This window comes from Rhipicephalus microplus, chromosome 2, assembly GCF_043290135.1.
Source record: "Rhipicephalus microplus isolate Deutch F79 chromosome 2, USDA_Rmic, whole genome shotgun sequence".
Lineage (NCBI taxonomy): Eukaryota > Metazoa > Arthropoda > Arachnida > Ixodida > Ixodidae > Rhipicephalus > Rhipicephalus microplus.
Window position 1 is genome coordinate 272,500,469 of NC_134701.1, and position 16,338 is coordinate 272,516,806.

Here is a 16,338-nt window from a genome sequence, read left to right on the forward strand (position 1 = left end):
CTACCCTAGCCGTTACCACCCATGGGTAGTAACTTTTAGAGGTTTGAAAAAAGGTAGTGACCGATGCTATCTAGTTCATTACTTCGGGCATATTTCTACACTACTAATGTTGGCTAATCAATGCCTTAATACTAGACAAAGTCGGGTAAGAAGCGTGGTGTGCCATGAATATAGACCAAACAGGTTCATTATTTTTCACGTATACATGCAGTAAAAAGTAGGCATGGGACATATATAGCCCCTCCTCCGCAGGGGCATGTCTGGCACAGAGGAGCACTTGCGTTTCAGGAGGAATTATAAGAAATATAAACCTATAGCACTATATTGTACTACTTGGTTACGTGTGTTTGGTGACGTAGCACAAGACCTTTAATAAGCCTTACTTATAAAACATTATATGTTATATTTATCTATTATAAAATGGCCACAAAAAGGCATTATATACAGTGGCCGGAACAAGATACCGAACTCATTCTCAGTGCATTTGAATGCTTCACACGACTAATATATCAGCGTTTAAAAGGTAATAATCGTATTGGGGGTAAGACGCGCCAAAACAATGATGATATTTGGAGACACGTCGCAGTGGAATAACTGTGACTGTCCTCGAGGCTAATTGTGACCATCTGGTTATTTTGATTTGCCGGTATTGTTAATGTTTGCTGTAATTTACTAAGTTTGTTGTAATTGCCTATTACGGCGCGTGCAGCACTTGATTATGGTTCGTTAACTTGTACTTCTCCGTTTTGACAGTATGAGAATGAAGTTTACATATCTCGGTTGAGTAATTTAGAACGAAATGTAGTTTCTTTATATATGTATACCTTCTGCGTCATTTTTTCCGTTTAATGATAATACGTTGAGACGATTCCTCTCATAAATGATCAGAATCGTATTCACAGACTATTTTGGATTAGATAGTCAAAAGACGGGTAGCAAAGAGGTAGTAACGGGGCAAGAAAGGTAGTAACGGCTGCAGTTACTACCTCTTTCAATTCAGTTACTAACTGCTTACTAACGTAGGTAGTAAAGAGGTCGCAAAATGTTAGTAACGCTAGCAGCTAGTAACTGTTTACTAACGTAGGTAGTAAACAGGTAGCAAAAGGGTAGTAACTGTCAAAGAAACGTAGTAACTGCTGCAGTTACTACCTATTCGCTTGCAGTTGCTACCTTTTTACTAACATTTTTTAAGAGTGTAGACGATCAGCACAAGCCAGTGGGGCCTTGGGACTTGGGGCGCCAACCAACATACTCCTGAGAACCACTTTTCTACCCCTTCCCTCAAAATAAAGTTTTGTTCTTTTTCTTCTTTCCTCTAGCTCAGCAGAAAAATTGTGTTTCATTTACAGAGGTGCGCCCTCATAGTTATCACTTTTTCTTACTATCTTTCTTGTCAATGCATTTTGCAAAAAATGGCCACCACGGCTAGTTTATTTGAAAGAAAAATTACTCAGCGTCAACACATGGACAGACAAGGGCATGGGACTGGCACTCACAACTTCAAACTGTGCTGCAAAGTTGCCAAAAAAGAAGCCATGTAACAACCAGCCCCAGAAAACGTTTTGCTAAGGTAGTTTAATACCACCTCCTCATTACTTTATAGGAGCTGAGCCGTTTTCCCAAGTTGCATCTTTTTCTTTCCTCAACTTCTCCTCCCACTCTGGTGAAGCAACACGCAATGCAGCCGGTCGTGCACTGGCATAGGTGTCCTGTCGTTTCTGCGAGTTAATTATCGTTCAACTCTTCTTTGAAAGGACCTCCTTGATGTCGCCTTGTTATCCTCTACCTTCTTACTGCAAGTGTGTTTCACGTCCTTTCTTTCCCATCTTTCTTCCCCATTCCCCCTTCCCCCAGTGCAGGGTAGCGAACCGGATGCTGCATTTTCTGGTTAACCTCCCTGCCTTTCCCTCATTTTATTCTCTCTCTCTTTTTGTGTTTCACAAGTAGCATGAGGAACACCACTTCTTTCAAACGCATCAACCTATGAAAGTTATCAGATGGGTCCTGGGTGCACGTACGCAGGGTGCTCGAGGCATTCAGACAGATAAAAACGAGCTCAAGAATTTCCGCACAACGATTGTATACCATCAAGTGTTGAGGCCTTGTCTCTAAATACGAAGGTGATTTCTCACGTGTGTTGAGCGAGCACCTGTGCCCGACGCTGCCGGCGTCTGTTAGCCTCGGCGGCCACCTGTGACCATCCCAGAGCACGGATGGACAGACGGACGGAGGTGAGCGTAAGACATTAAAGACTTACCCCTTAAGTGTGCCGTGGAATTAATGGTGGATGGCAAAGGAAGAATGAGACTTGGTATTCACACAAGTTGAGCGCTGCCATCGTCTCGCCCTCGTTTTTTACGCGCTCTTGACACAAGGAAGTTAACCAAAACGAACTCGTTCAGCTTTTTGTTTTAGTGACATGTTTAATCTTGTAATCGCTTACAAAATACAGGGGTCCCTTGAAAGTAAAAATGACATACTTGAGTCAACGTACAAGCGTTTGTGGATGATTAATTATTTATCAATTATTTGGTTGCTTGATCAATTATTTAAATAAGTAAATAATATTTATTACTTGGAAAACAACAAAAACACTTTACACAATGGAATCACGAGCCATCAATTGCATATTGAAAGGACACTAGGTACACTCAATTCGAATACACAGCAGCAATGCAACGTTCTTGGTTTTGAAATCTTTCTACTCACAATAATTGTAGCACCTACCAACTGGAGTTCTAGCAGAAGAAAATTATTTTTTTTTAGTGTAGAAATCCTGAAATCAGCGTACAAACAAATGCAAAAGGAAAAAGATCCACCAGATATATCTTACACATTACATACTGCTGCTTGTGAGATCCTCACTTCACAGTGACTTCTTAAGACGGTACAAAGAAGTATATTCCACATTTATGTCAGTTTTCATACTAAGTTTCTGCAGACAGGGAGGACATGTTTCTGCAGACAGGGAGGACATGTGCACTTGGAAAGACCTCACGCTCCAAACGTGCGGGTACTAATGACTTGAAACTTGTCCATGCATCCGTTATGGCTTTCAATAAAACAAGAGCACAACCTAAAACACGCCTGCACGCTACCCGCGTTGAGTGCAAGCTGTATTGTCTGCGGGTCCCCCAACCCTGATTTCATTCCCTTTCCTTCAGTAGAGCCTGCGCTTATGGAAAAAAAAACAGAACTACGTGACCTGTATCTAAGCCTCTATTCTTCTTCTCAACTTTTTTTCGTGTTTTTCTTCCAACGCCTGAGTTTGCGCGCAGGAGCAAAACATGTGGGCTATAAACTGGGTCTTCTTCGAGGTCACAGGGGTTGCTGCATGACTGATAGGGTCCCAGTGAAGTAGAGCAACAATGGCCTGAAACCCAGGTAATCCCCACGTTTTCTTTTTTTTTTGCTTTTTTTCAGGAATAGAAGATTGTTGGGCAATTTGATGAATCATGTTCGAACGGTGGTGCGCAAAAAAGAGAGAAAACAAAAGCGGAAGGTTCATAATTCTTCCTTCGTGCTCCAGCTTGTAAGTTTTTTTTCTAAACAGGCTTCAACACTATCGCTGCAACTTAATGAGTAAAGAAGTCGTTAACAGCCCAAGAAATAGCGTACATTAAACACACAAACAAATATTTCTTGCGAGTCCCATCCTCGTAATAACGTGAAACTGCGAAGTAACGGGTTGTTTCTTCTCATAAGTGCCTCACTTTTCCCAACTGCGCCACATTACCAAAACATTTAGGCCTGCGCGACGTTTTGATTGTATGAAATCACATAGTAGACAACTTTGCTTTTTAGGAAAATTGTTGTACTCATTGTATTAGTCGAATAACCTCGCAAAACACAGGCTTCACCGAGCAATTAACGACAATCGCAGAACTGATAAAAGAATGAAGCACGGCGTTTTTGTTAGGGCATCACTTGTTGCGCCTTTATTTTTCTCCTGTCATCCCCAAACAATCACGGCAGTTTTTCCCCTGACAAAAGATGGCTAGCCACACGCAACCTGTGCTATAGTGTCCCTGTCTTTCTTTTCTTTTTTTTTTGGTCTATACCTATATGTATTCGACATAATGTCTACAGATGAGGGCTACTAACACGCATGATCATTTCGTTGGTTAAGCTTAGGCCAATAACTAACGAAATAGATGCTATAAGCACAATTAATATAAATTGCCACAAAGCGAAATGCAAGGCCACTTATTTCACAGGCGTTCAGAGGACATCATGAAAATGGTGATCGATTTTTCACGTAAAGCTTACGAAAACGTTATAAGCAACTTTATTGATTAGTTGCGTCTATTTATTAAATTTCTACAAGGAGAGGTTGATACCAATGCGTGGCGCTGGCTACTCCTCTTGCACAAAAGTCGACATCGCATATTTTGGAGCAAACACAAGCCTATACATATGTACATAGCACAACGCTTACGCAATGGGTCCACTCTTTTGCTTTTTCGCATCCGCTGCTTCACGAGTTTCTTATTCCTGATACCTTCTGCAATACAGTCTTGAGCATGCGTAACTGCGAGAGGACGTACGTGGGTGGGTTAAATTTTCAATGTGTATACATGCACGCGCACATACAAGTGTAAGGACTAACATACATTAAGAGTGGTTCAAACATCCTCCTCCTCGAAAAAAAAAATTCCGGCTACGCCCCTGTAATCTTGCGAAACACTTTCAAGAACGCTTTACAATGGGGGTACTACCTCTTATACTGCTGCTTGAATTGACACTTCACAGAGATCTCTAATCTCCCTTTCCAGCAAAAATGTCATCTAGCCAAGAACTCTCGTTGCCAGAACGCTTTTCGCGTTATGACTGCGTTCACCACTTCACCAAAAAGAGAAAGTGCAGGATCATCAAAAGTTCTTTACGAATAGCTACTAAGCAAGTATTCGTAGTACGACCTGAAATGTTCAGAGAGAGAGAGAGAGAGAGAGAGAGAGAGAAGTAAACGTTTATAGAAAAATAAGGGATAAAAAAGTAGTTCAGACTTTCCTAATCTGTCTTCGAGGTGCGTATTAATTTGGGCTGGTAAGAATATAGGTTCCTCTTTAAACAGCGAATAGCCCCAAGAAGATGTGAAGGAGAAGGAACACACACATGAACGCTCGTGTCCCCAATTAGTCTTTGCGTCGTAGTGTGCGCGCACTGTCTCAAGACAAGGTTAGCTAGTTGGACAATAGATTTGATAGGGCATGTGTAGAAACCTTTTTCTAAACTGTCAATAAAGAGCAAAATTCAAAGACAGGAATTCCAAATCTTTTTCTTGGTTTTGTTGTCATCCTACTCAGTGATACAGACATAAACAAAGGGTGGGCAAAGAATGTCTTTGTTCCACCTAAGGCAATGACGACGCGGAATAATGCCTTACCTTTGGCGACGGTGCCTCATTCGCTGGGTATCGCTGTGAGATTGGAACGATAATGAGAGTAATCCGCTTAGATTGGCTCAGCACGGCCTCATGTCAACCACTCGGCTTGCCGGTTGGCCCATCCAAGGGCTGAGCGCCAGAAGCGACAGACAATACGGGCACTGTAGTGGAGAGAAAAAAGGGAGAGGGGCAACAGCGTGAGATATGTGGGCGCGTCAAGGAGAAAACGAGCACGTCGACAGACTTGCTCTGCCATGCATTTGACTCGTAGAACATCCGCGACAAATAGGAGTACGTTTAAACATTCTACATTATAGTAGTTGACACGTTCTAGTTCATACAAATTCGATCAGACTTATCAAGTTCGTTTTCAAAACGAAGTTTGCTTCTTTGTCTCCCCGACGGCCGCTACGTTCTTGGTTATTGGACTTCTGAGCACAGGCTGAAGCTGTAACACCTTCACATGAACGGTCGCAAGCTTTCGTGGTAGTAATACAGGTTGAAATGAACAAAAAAAATGTTTACGCACATATGTTTTTGTGACTATGCCATTGAATCATTTCTTCACTTCTTCAAAATTTGTGCATATATTTTACTTGTACGAACACCCCACCTAAAAAAAAGTAAATAATGAAAGGCGCCAATGCAGGTATCCCCGATCGTCTGCACTGGCGCCTGGTGGATATTATCGGAGTAATCTTCAGTGGATGTGCTGTTATGAACCAGAAAAGACCAATTACAGTAAATTTCTTGAGATTTCCGCGATGCTGCCTTTTTGGATAGCTGATTGGATCTTACATTGTGCATTAGGTTACTTTGAGAAAAACGGCTTCGAGTCAGAAGCCATCACTCGAAGTTTTAACTGTACAGGCAACCAAAATATAACTTTGCTCAGTTTTGGTACAGTTGTGCAAATAATTCTCACTAATTTAGGCTTTCGGGTATAATCCTAGTTTAGTTTTGAAGTTTTGTGGAAAAGAAAATTTGAGATTTTAAAAGTTCCTATTTGAGATTCTTCAGAAAGACCCCATTTGAAACTTATGATTGCGGAGTAACGGCAGAGGTAACCGTTCATTACTTTTTTTGGTAACTGTAACAGTAATGCACATCCTTTTTTGTATATTACGCAGGATGGTAACGCATTTCAATTTTGTTAAAGTAATGAGTAACGTATTTAGTTAGTTTTTTTTTTTTTGCTATCACATACCACACTGCTGCGATAGGAAGCAACCTGAAAGAAGTAAGTATTGTTTTGCATAACATGCATGTCATAATCTACATGTCTAGGCATGTTATTTAGTTTGTCTTACAGTCATAATACTCAATATCAATCTTGTTGTACAAGCTAGTGACATGGTCGTGAGCCCACCATGAGCAGGGCACGTAAATCAGGTTGTACACATAAATATCACGATTGTCATGTTGACGCTTGTAATATTTTTTATACAGTCACGTTACCCGATTCAAAATTCGAAACATGTCAAGCTTGCCAAACGGTCACGTACGCACGATGCACACGGCATATATGTCATGTTGGAGGACGTGCACGTCATGGTTTTCACATTAATACCTTACATTTATGTTAGGCATGCACAAGTGTCTCATCGTACCAATCCTGGTATATATCAAGTTAACCGGACCTGCCGCCAGAGCACCATGACCATGGCATATAAACAATGAAGTTCATGACAAGCAAAGTCATGATTTTAGTATGACCTGTATTTATGATCAGCATACAGCCATGTTATGCCACACCAATTTTGATACAAACCTCATGAAAGACATGATCCGGAGAGCGCAAAGTCGTAGGCGGTTAAATAAGTTGACAGATACGCTCAAAGTTGCCGAAGTTCATTAAGCAATGCTTCGCAATAAAGGTATTATTGCATGATACGTTGTTTTCGATTGACATTATCCACGACCCATTCTATTTTCACTGCAGCAATCCTTGAACCTGTATCTGGTGAATGAACCGTAGTTCAAGCGTCGTGATTTTTTATAAGGATGATACGTTAAAATGTATAAGCGAGATCAAGGGCATGTATTGAAAAAGATTGTCAGAGCCGCGAGCAGTTCTGAAACACCCCGATTCAGATGTGGGCCGCGGAAACAACAAATGGGCCCTTTCCGTAATCCACAACTTCGCTTCCCTGAATTTCATATTCGCCCCACTAACAGCGGCACCTGCCGTCCTTTAAGTCGAAATGAGGTCCTAGTTGCTCATGTATGCGTTTTACTCGTCAGAGCGTTAGCAAAAAAACGCAACACGCTGTTTACTGATTGTTTGCTGGCTTCTCCGTTATCTTTGGTGCATTGCAAAAAAAGCCAGCTTTACATTTATAAAAGGGTATACACGGCCGACAAAAACGACTCAGGAAGCTGCATTGATTTAGCTACACAATAACGTAGGGTATCAATCAAAACAGCGTTTATTCGCCAATGTAAAACCGGGAGTTCTTTTCGAAATCTTTTTTCTAAGTTTTGTAATCGATGTTTAAAGAGGCCAAAGTGGGTCTAAATTGTGGCTGCTCCCATAGGCTGTGTGGGAAAATATTCAGATTGCCTGGGAAGGAACTTAGTGGCAAGTCATTGAAATTACGCCCTGAATGTTCTAGTGGTTCCCTAGAATCACAAACCGGGAGTTCTTTTTACCATCGTGTCTTGTTCACAAGATATGATTTTTTTTCGTGCGCTTCCCATACAGTTATGGTAGAGCGTCTGGGCACCGCCGACAGATGGCGCAACATGTTATAACTAAAAATCCTGGGGATGTAATTGTATATGCTTCGTTGACTCGCAATTTGACATTAATTGCTATGCGTACATTAGCTATGCGTAATTGCTATGCGTACATGAGGAAACACGTCCTACAAGAGAGCTCCAATGTTTTGATGATCTGAAACGTCATGCGGTTACATATTTTTCGTAGAAATTCTATGACAGTCATGATTCTGTCGTTATCGCATACCTTCTCTATGTCGAGGCGGAAATAATTTGCAGCAACTAAAATAACAGCGACAAGATTAGTTAAAAAGAACTCGTTAGTTTCGTTTTTTTTTTCATTCCCTTACGAGCAGCACTTTATACCAGTTTGTTGAAGTCCATGCCATTTCTTGGAGTACCTATTTTGTTAGAAAATCCCTAAAGTTGCACGTAACGCGACGTTAGCGGCCCCATGCGGGATACCGTCAGCCTAGGAGGAATAAATTCTCCTCAACTATGTTTGCGCAAAAACACGGGTTGGCAGAGGAGCACATCAAGGAAACAAGACGAGGTACTTGTGTAGCTTTGTCGTCACCTTCTGGCCTTGCGCGGAACGGTTAGGGTGCTCGGCTGTCGTCTCCAAGGTTACGGGTTTGGTTCCGGCGGTAAGTTTTGATGAAGGCGAAAGATTAGAGGAGCGTGTACCATGCGATGTCGGCGTACGTAAAAGAACACCAGATTGCCGAAGTTTTCGGAGCCCTCCATAACGGCGTGCTTCATAATCAAATCGTTTTTTTTTTTTCGGACGTAAAACCCCAGGCATTATTGCTGTGTCCTTGCGCAAGTATCTTCAAGTTGAAGACACCATGAAGTTAAGAAATGACCTCGCCAGTGAACTTTATACTAATTTCAGTGTTGTCATACCGTTAAAGCAGAGTCTTTCTCTATCTTACCACATGCACATTGACTCAACCCTTTACTTTCTTGAATCCAGAAGCCCAACGATGACACATGCTTCCGCACGTCACGGCGGAAACCGCAGGATTTGTTTTCCAAGTCAAAACAAATTCCGGCCTACAGCCATACTAAAACGACGCTCAAGATCCTTTTTCTTACCTTTCCGCTTGGAATACCACTTAGTTCTGAGCTAGTTCGTCCCCTATAGCTCCCGTCACCAAACATTACTTCCGTTTCCGGCAAGGCGCGCACGCTTGCACGCCTGAGCGTGAAGATACCGGCAACTTGGTTTTTCTTCCAGTGTGCCTTGACTGAAGCGCAGGCTCGTGGCAGCACTACAGCGAAGGTCTAGCACTGGCTGTACATTAGCCGCTATACTGTCGTTTTTGTCTTCTACAAAAGGAGTGATGGCAGCTGTACCACGTCACCTAAGATTAATAGTCTTCGCTGTACGCCTGCTGTGAAAGCACTCTTGATGGCTGCCTTTAACTACACTTATGACCATTATAGGGGCGCGGCGCAAACCTAAAAGCATAAACTGCAAAAGGAAAAAAAAAACCAGCGCTAATAAAACGAGGACAATAATAGAACGACCTACGAGTGCCGTTCCTCCATTTTGTTACGCAACACAAACAGGCCAAACGTCGTTCACTTCTGCATAAATTGTGTATTTCGGCTTTTATGATAACATCTGTTGTTCCACGCACCAAAACAACAACATGAATATGAGGCGCAGCGGAGTGAAGAACTACGGTAATTTAGATTATCTAGTGCTCTTTAAAATGCACTGACACATTGCACAGTAAACAAGTCCAGCATTTAGCCTTCATGGAGATGCCACTGCATGCCACGGCCGGGGTTGAACCTGCGATGCCCTGATGTGCGCCCGAGCACCATAACGACCACACCTTCACGACGGACTATACCCAGGTTGTAGTGACGGGGAATAAGAGCACAGCCCAAGCTTCATTAAAAGAATAAACTCCTTATTCGCCAGTCCTGTGCACGCCCCCCAAACGCAAGTATAGCATTCAAGAACAACGATTTCAGCGAGTGCAGCCGCCGCAATTTCGTTAAGGCATAAAACACGTCGGCTACATTCTATAGCATATCTGTCATCGGCCGTTTTCTCGTGACCCCAGGTGCGTGTACGTACGTTCCACCAACGCCTCCTAGATTTCCCGTGCCTGCCGGATGAGCACGAAACGCCGGTCATCTATGGCGGCGCTGCCTACGTAGGGGTAAGGGTCTTTGTACTTAGCCTTGGAGATCGGCAATTTCGGCATTTGCTACTAATTTGAGAGGATGCCTTGGATTAAAAAAAGTGGTTTGCTGAATGAAGGCGTCACTTACGTAGGGTTAATTATAATTACGTTTACGCCTTTTAAAAACGTTTTTATGTTATTTTTGTTGCACATAAGCTCCGAAAACGTAAAAACCTATTTGAAGACACCCCTATTCGAGTGGCGCCACCACCATAGTTCCGATGATCGCCGCCTCCCAAGTGACCGCCGATAATCCGGCAGGCACGGGAAATCTAGGAGGCGTTGGTTTCACAATGTACGGCACAACTCGCATCACGGATACATTCCAAGAAAGGACAATATGATCATCTGCCACGGAATAAACGATAACACCGTAACAGGCTCTGATGCACAATGTAGCTTGTTTCAACAAATTATAACAAGTGCAGGAGCTTCTAGCTGGTGAGACGTGGTTGCACGGGGAAAAAAATAAGGCAAATTCACACTAGGGGCTGCAAGGCCGAACAAAGTGCCCAGTTGTTTTTTGGTTGTTTGTTTACTTTGATAAATGGCACGTACCCACATTTGGGTATTGGCGATGACTGCGACTTCAACGCTGTTAAATGCTATTTTAGGTAAGTTATGTGATTAAAAAGCAAAAATAAAGGGCAGCCTTCACCATTTATCTTCGGTTTTCTCATTCTTTCCACCTCTCGTTCCTTCTTTTCCGCCTTTTCAGTTTATTTTTGTCTTCTTATCCTCTCTTTTATTTATTTCTTATAGAAGTAAAGAGAGGGAAAAAAAGGCAGAGATAAGCTGATGAAAAATTTTTAAAAACTTTTTAGCAGTTTCTTTCTTTCTCTGTCTTTCTATTTTGCACTTGCTTCCTCTTTTTTTTCTAATTTTATTCGTTGTTCTGCCTTCGTTGCGCCAAACGCAATAGTTTTGTTCTCGCTGATGATCATAAGGGATCATCATCAAAAGCACTTGAAGAAGAGGAGGTAAAAAGGGTTTCTTTGGTGCGTGCGCGCACTCAATATGCAACACAAGGAGCATTACGCCAAACGACGACAACAGCCTACTACAGCCCAGCCCCTTAAAGATCTTCGCACTAAATATAAGTACTTGTATCCGTGAGCAGTATACAGGGTGTTTTTTAACAATACAATTTTTTTTAAAAAACCTACAATAGCTAGGCACTCGTCATCTTCACTGCAAATTTTTAGTCCGAGGTGGAAAGATTCTGTTTCTAATTATATCCCTCAGAAATCATCATTGACAAAGTTAATATAAATAACTTTTTTTATTTATTTTAGGGTGACTGCTTATATGGCGAAGCTGTTCTAAGTTACAAATCATGGTGAGTCGGTTTATAAAAATTCAAAATATTGTGCGTGCACATTGTTTCGGAGATCCGTCGTCGACTTTCCAAACCGTGGTACTGTAGAAGCAGAAACTAAGATAAACATCAAGTCTCACGCTAGCGCATGACACTGTAAACGACAAGTGCGAAAAATGAAAAACGAAACCTTGGGTTTTTTTAATGGAGAACACATTAATCGCCTGATCGTAAGTAAACTCCTTCTAGCAATAACGTTCGCAAACACGAATAACGAAGTTATCGTCGTAAATGTAGAACAATCTATAAATAAATTAGTGAACGAAGCGTACCGTAAGACTAATACGACGTCCATGAAAAACCACCTTCACCTCAAAGATCGATAGAATCGTTCGTATATAGACAAAAAAAAAACACACACACACATAAGGATAACTATAAGCTCTAAACTTTGCGATGTGATCTGCTGCTTGTCTCGCAATGCTAGACTTTTTTTTTTTTTGCTTCTCAGTTTTTAGTTCGCTAACAATATATCACACGCAGAGGCAATATCGTTCCATTATGTCAAACAAGACGTTTCATTTAGCGTAACTGGTGAAATAATGGCCACACATCCATGCCGTTTTGGTGCTGCTGATTTTACTTCTGTATGTTGCTGTTATTTACTGTGTTCTGGTTCCACGAGAATTTCTGCTTGATGCATGACAGAGATTGTTATGAGCCTGCGTGCGTGCACCCACGTGCCGAGGTTTGTGTGCGGCCCACGAAATCATGGCTCGGCTCAGACCTGGTATTTTTTTTTTCTTTTAGTGTGAGGTTCGTTTGTTATTTTTCTTGTTTTCTCGCTGGCATTATTCCGGGAACATTCTGGTAACTAAACTCCTGCCTCGCCTCGTTTGGAGTCGTTTTAATAAAACGGAAATCTTTGACTGATGAGGGAGTCAAACTTCTCCCTCGGAAAACTGCATTTCTACGTACTATCGATTATATTACAATAGGTCACGAACGTTAACTTATCGCTTTAAAGCAGACTAACGCATTAGACATTCTGTGCGTATCTTCCATTTCTTGCTACTAGAAAAGGAATAAAGTTATTGGAGAATTTTAGAATAGCGCACTGCGAGCCCTTGCGGTGCGGTCGCTTCAACTGCGCACGCGTCGTAACACGAGTCGGCGTTCACGTTCGCGGACCGCACGCAGAAAATCCGAAATTGCGTGCGGTGATGGCGGCCCGCATGTGGCCCGCAAGCGCTGGTTTCGAGGCTACGGTGTCGCTGCGATCGTGCGTTGAGGTTCGCAGCAGGGCAAGCGCTATTCTAAATTTCCTATGGGACCCGCTTCGCCTGCAACGCCCGCAGCGCTTGCAAACGGTATTCTAAAGCTCCCTAATCTCTCTCTGTGCGTCCGCGTTAACTACATTACTTTCGGGCAGCAAACACCAAATCATGTGAACTGAAAACTTTCCGCTTATGTAAGGAGTGCTCCGGAAATTCCGACAATCTGGTGTTTTTTTTTATTTGCATTGCCATCGTACGGTACGCGGGCCCTTAACAGTCTAGCTACGTGAAATTCAAACACAGCAGCCGGAATCGAACCCGCAACCTTCTGGTCAGCCATCGAACACAGCAACCTCTAAATCAAAGCGGTAAGCGCTTCAGGATATCTGCAACATGCTCTTCTCATGTGAACAATAGAAGACACTATCGACGTTTCAATGAGTAGTTTAGTTTTTTGTCTCTGTCTTCACAAGCTCTGGACGGCAGCTTTTTAGGAGCGAGACTCCTTATATAGACTCGTACGATGTCCGTTGTCGCCGTAGTCGTAGATCACCGTCGGGCCGTAACACAGGTGTTACATATACCGCACATAGAGCGTTTATAATGCGCATACGGGTTGAAAATAGACAGTACTCTGACCGTCTATCTGTTCCTCCGTGCATCTTATCATTCGTCTATGCGTGCGCGTGGGCGTTCGTGCGTGCGTCCATCCATACGTCGTTTATACTAGCCAGCGAATTAAAGGTTAAGATTAAGTACCTTAGTCTCTAGCTTTGCTCCATTATCAGCATTCCCTTCTTGCATCGCTTGCCAATTTTTCGAAGCTTTTTTTCTAATTGCTGCTCAATCAGTTTTTTTTTTCTCTTACGGCCTACGAGTTTGTTTTTTGTCGTACTCGGAACCAAAGCTCACAGACCACTTTCGCCATATCCACGTTATACAGAGTACGGTGCGGCGAGCGTGAGGCGAAGCAAGCAAGATTACATTGGGGCCCACTATCCGAAGCCGAGGACGTTCTCATTACCCTGTCAAGTCTTGTGACATCAAATAAAAAGGCCGCGGGAAGGCAATCCTCTGTGGAAGCCGCTGGGCTGTTCGCTGTCTTGGTCACTTTTGTTGATTCATGCAACGTGACAGCGCACTGATAGCACTTGTACTTGGGGCTATCTGCGAATAAAACGCTTCACTGAATAGTCATTCTTTATTTTTTTCAGACAAAAAAGACAAATAAAAGCAAGCCGCATTATCCGAACAATGAAGCTCGACTCTGCTTAGTGAACTCATTCATCAAAGGAACCCTGACTGACTAACCCTGACATGTACCCTCTCTAAGTGGTGTCACGCGGTTTCCGGGCTAACGAAATTGCACAGAATGTCAGGCATGAAAATGTTCCCTGAAAGTTGTTGCTTTTATTCTCCTTGTTGTGAACTGCGCCAGCGTTCCGATCACAGCGGGGGTGACGCTAAACATGCTCAGATAAGCGGTTGTATTAGTAAGGTTCTGAATTTAACGCACAACTTGGTACTACACTATCAGGTACGTGAACACATGCTGGTAGAGGGGAAAGTCAAGAACTCTGCTTCTTATTATCATAATCTGAGTTCTGAACATAACCTGAAACTTGACATCTCCATCTTCTGACTTGAAGGAGCACGACGCAAAATATTGATGGCGAGATTATCAGTGAGACAGCATTACATCTACGAAATATTAAGGACATACTTTAAATCATTTTCAATGTACATGCCACGCAACTGAGCGAGATGCCGAGTCCCTGGCGACGCCGACATCAACGCAGCAGCCACGTAAACAAACTTTCTACGTCACGATTTTGTGTTCGCTAGTCACTGGCGCGTGCCTTGCGCTTACGCTTCCTGCAATTGCTTCCTCCGCGCCTGCGACTTTCGTGCGGCGGTCACGTCACAGTTTTGCGTGGTGACGTGGCCAGCTGTGTTTACCTTGCCACCGAAACTACTGCTGCCTAGTTTGGTGCTCTTTGAAACCGAAACTGTGATTGGGCGCTCCGTAAACGTCTCTAAATAATTAAACGGCGTACGCACGCACAAACAAGATTTCCAGCTATCACTATTGGGTCGTAAACTACCTATTGCACATAAAAATAAAAAACAATTGGCACATCCCTCGTACAGTTGGAATCGATGACATGCGAAGCACTATTGAGGAAGGTATATATGTCTGTTTAAAATCAGAACAACGTTACGAGACCGAGGTAAATTATGCTGTACATAACTTTCATATCATAATTATTATGTTTGGACGTGTCATGTACCTTCATCGTCTATTCACGCCACCTGATACCAAATTTGGTATATGTGGAGCGAGCGAAACGGCCGCGAGCGTGCTACGAGCGTAGCTTGTAGTCATGTTTTACATGACACGAATATAATGATTATCATGTTCGGACGTGTCTTTTAACTTCGCCGTCTATTGATGTCATGCAATACCAATTTGGTATATTTGAAGCTGAAGAAACGACCGCGAGCGCATCATGAGCGTGGCTTGTGGTCGTGTTGTTATATGACACGCACCTCATGATTATCATGTTTGCACCAGTCACATACCTTCGTCGTCCATTCACGTCCTGTAATACCAAACATGGAATATGCGAAGCTAGCGAAACGGCGAGGGGAGCATCAGGAAGGGTCCAATATACTGCGACGTAACGTTAACAAGCGCACGCTGGGCGCAGCGACGCTACGCTAGCAAAACGCGAACACTCTACGGTCTGACTCCAAACGCGACCAGCGTCTGTCGGCGCAGCCCGGCGGCTACCGGTCCGAAATGCGACATGCTGCATTTCGAACCAACCACGTTACCCAGAATGCGCCGCGTCTGGCCAGCTTCGTGACAAAGGGATGCCAGGTGTGCTCAAACGCGCATGCGTGAAAGCAATGCAGTGCGGCGCGTGCCTGCGAGTATATGCCAGGCAGATCGGCACCTGGCGTGGCATCGCCGGCATGACGCGATGAAACGAACGCTGGAGCAAACGCGCACCGGGTCACGTACAAGTGTATTAACGCCTTAAGTATGGCATGTAGTCATGCTGTTACATGACACGCATCTCATAATTATTATGTTTGCACCAGTCACATACCTTCTTCATCCATTCACGTGACGTAATACCAAATTTGGCATATATGAATTCAGCGAAACGGTCCCGAGCGCATCATGAGAGCGGCATGTAGTCATGTTGTTACATGACACGCATGTCATGATCATCATGTTTGGACATGTCATATAACTATGTTCGCGTCACGCACTACTTATATTGGTACATGTGAAGCTAGCGAGACGGCCGCGAGCGCATCATGAGCGTAGCATGTAGTCATGTTGTTACATGACACGCATCACATGATTCTCGTGCTTGCACTAATCACATCTCTTTGTCGTCCATTCACGTCCCGTAATAC

The 16,338-nt window shown here is 43.2% G+C and overlaps 1 protein-coding gene across 1 annotated transcript in view; it reads right to left on the reverse strand.

The window, feature by feature from the left end:
* CngA (Cyclic nucleotide-gated ion channel subunit A) overlaps positions 1–16,338 on the reverse strand; it is a 276,104-nt gene that overhangs the window by 172,824 nt on the left and 86,942 nt on the right. Inside the window, exon 2 of the transcript XR_012888039.1 lies at positions 5,387–5,547. The gene's annotated coding sequence lies outside the window, so the exon portion shown is untranslated. The remainder of the gene's footprint in view (positions 1–5,386; positions 5,548–16,338) is intronic.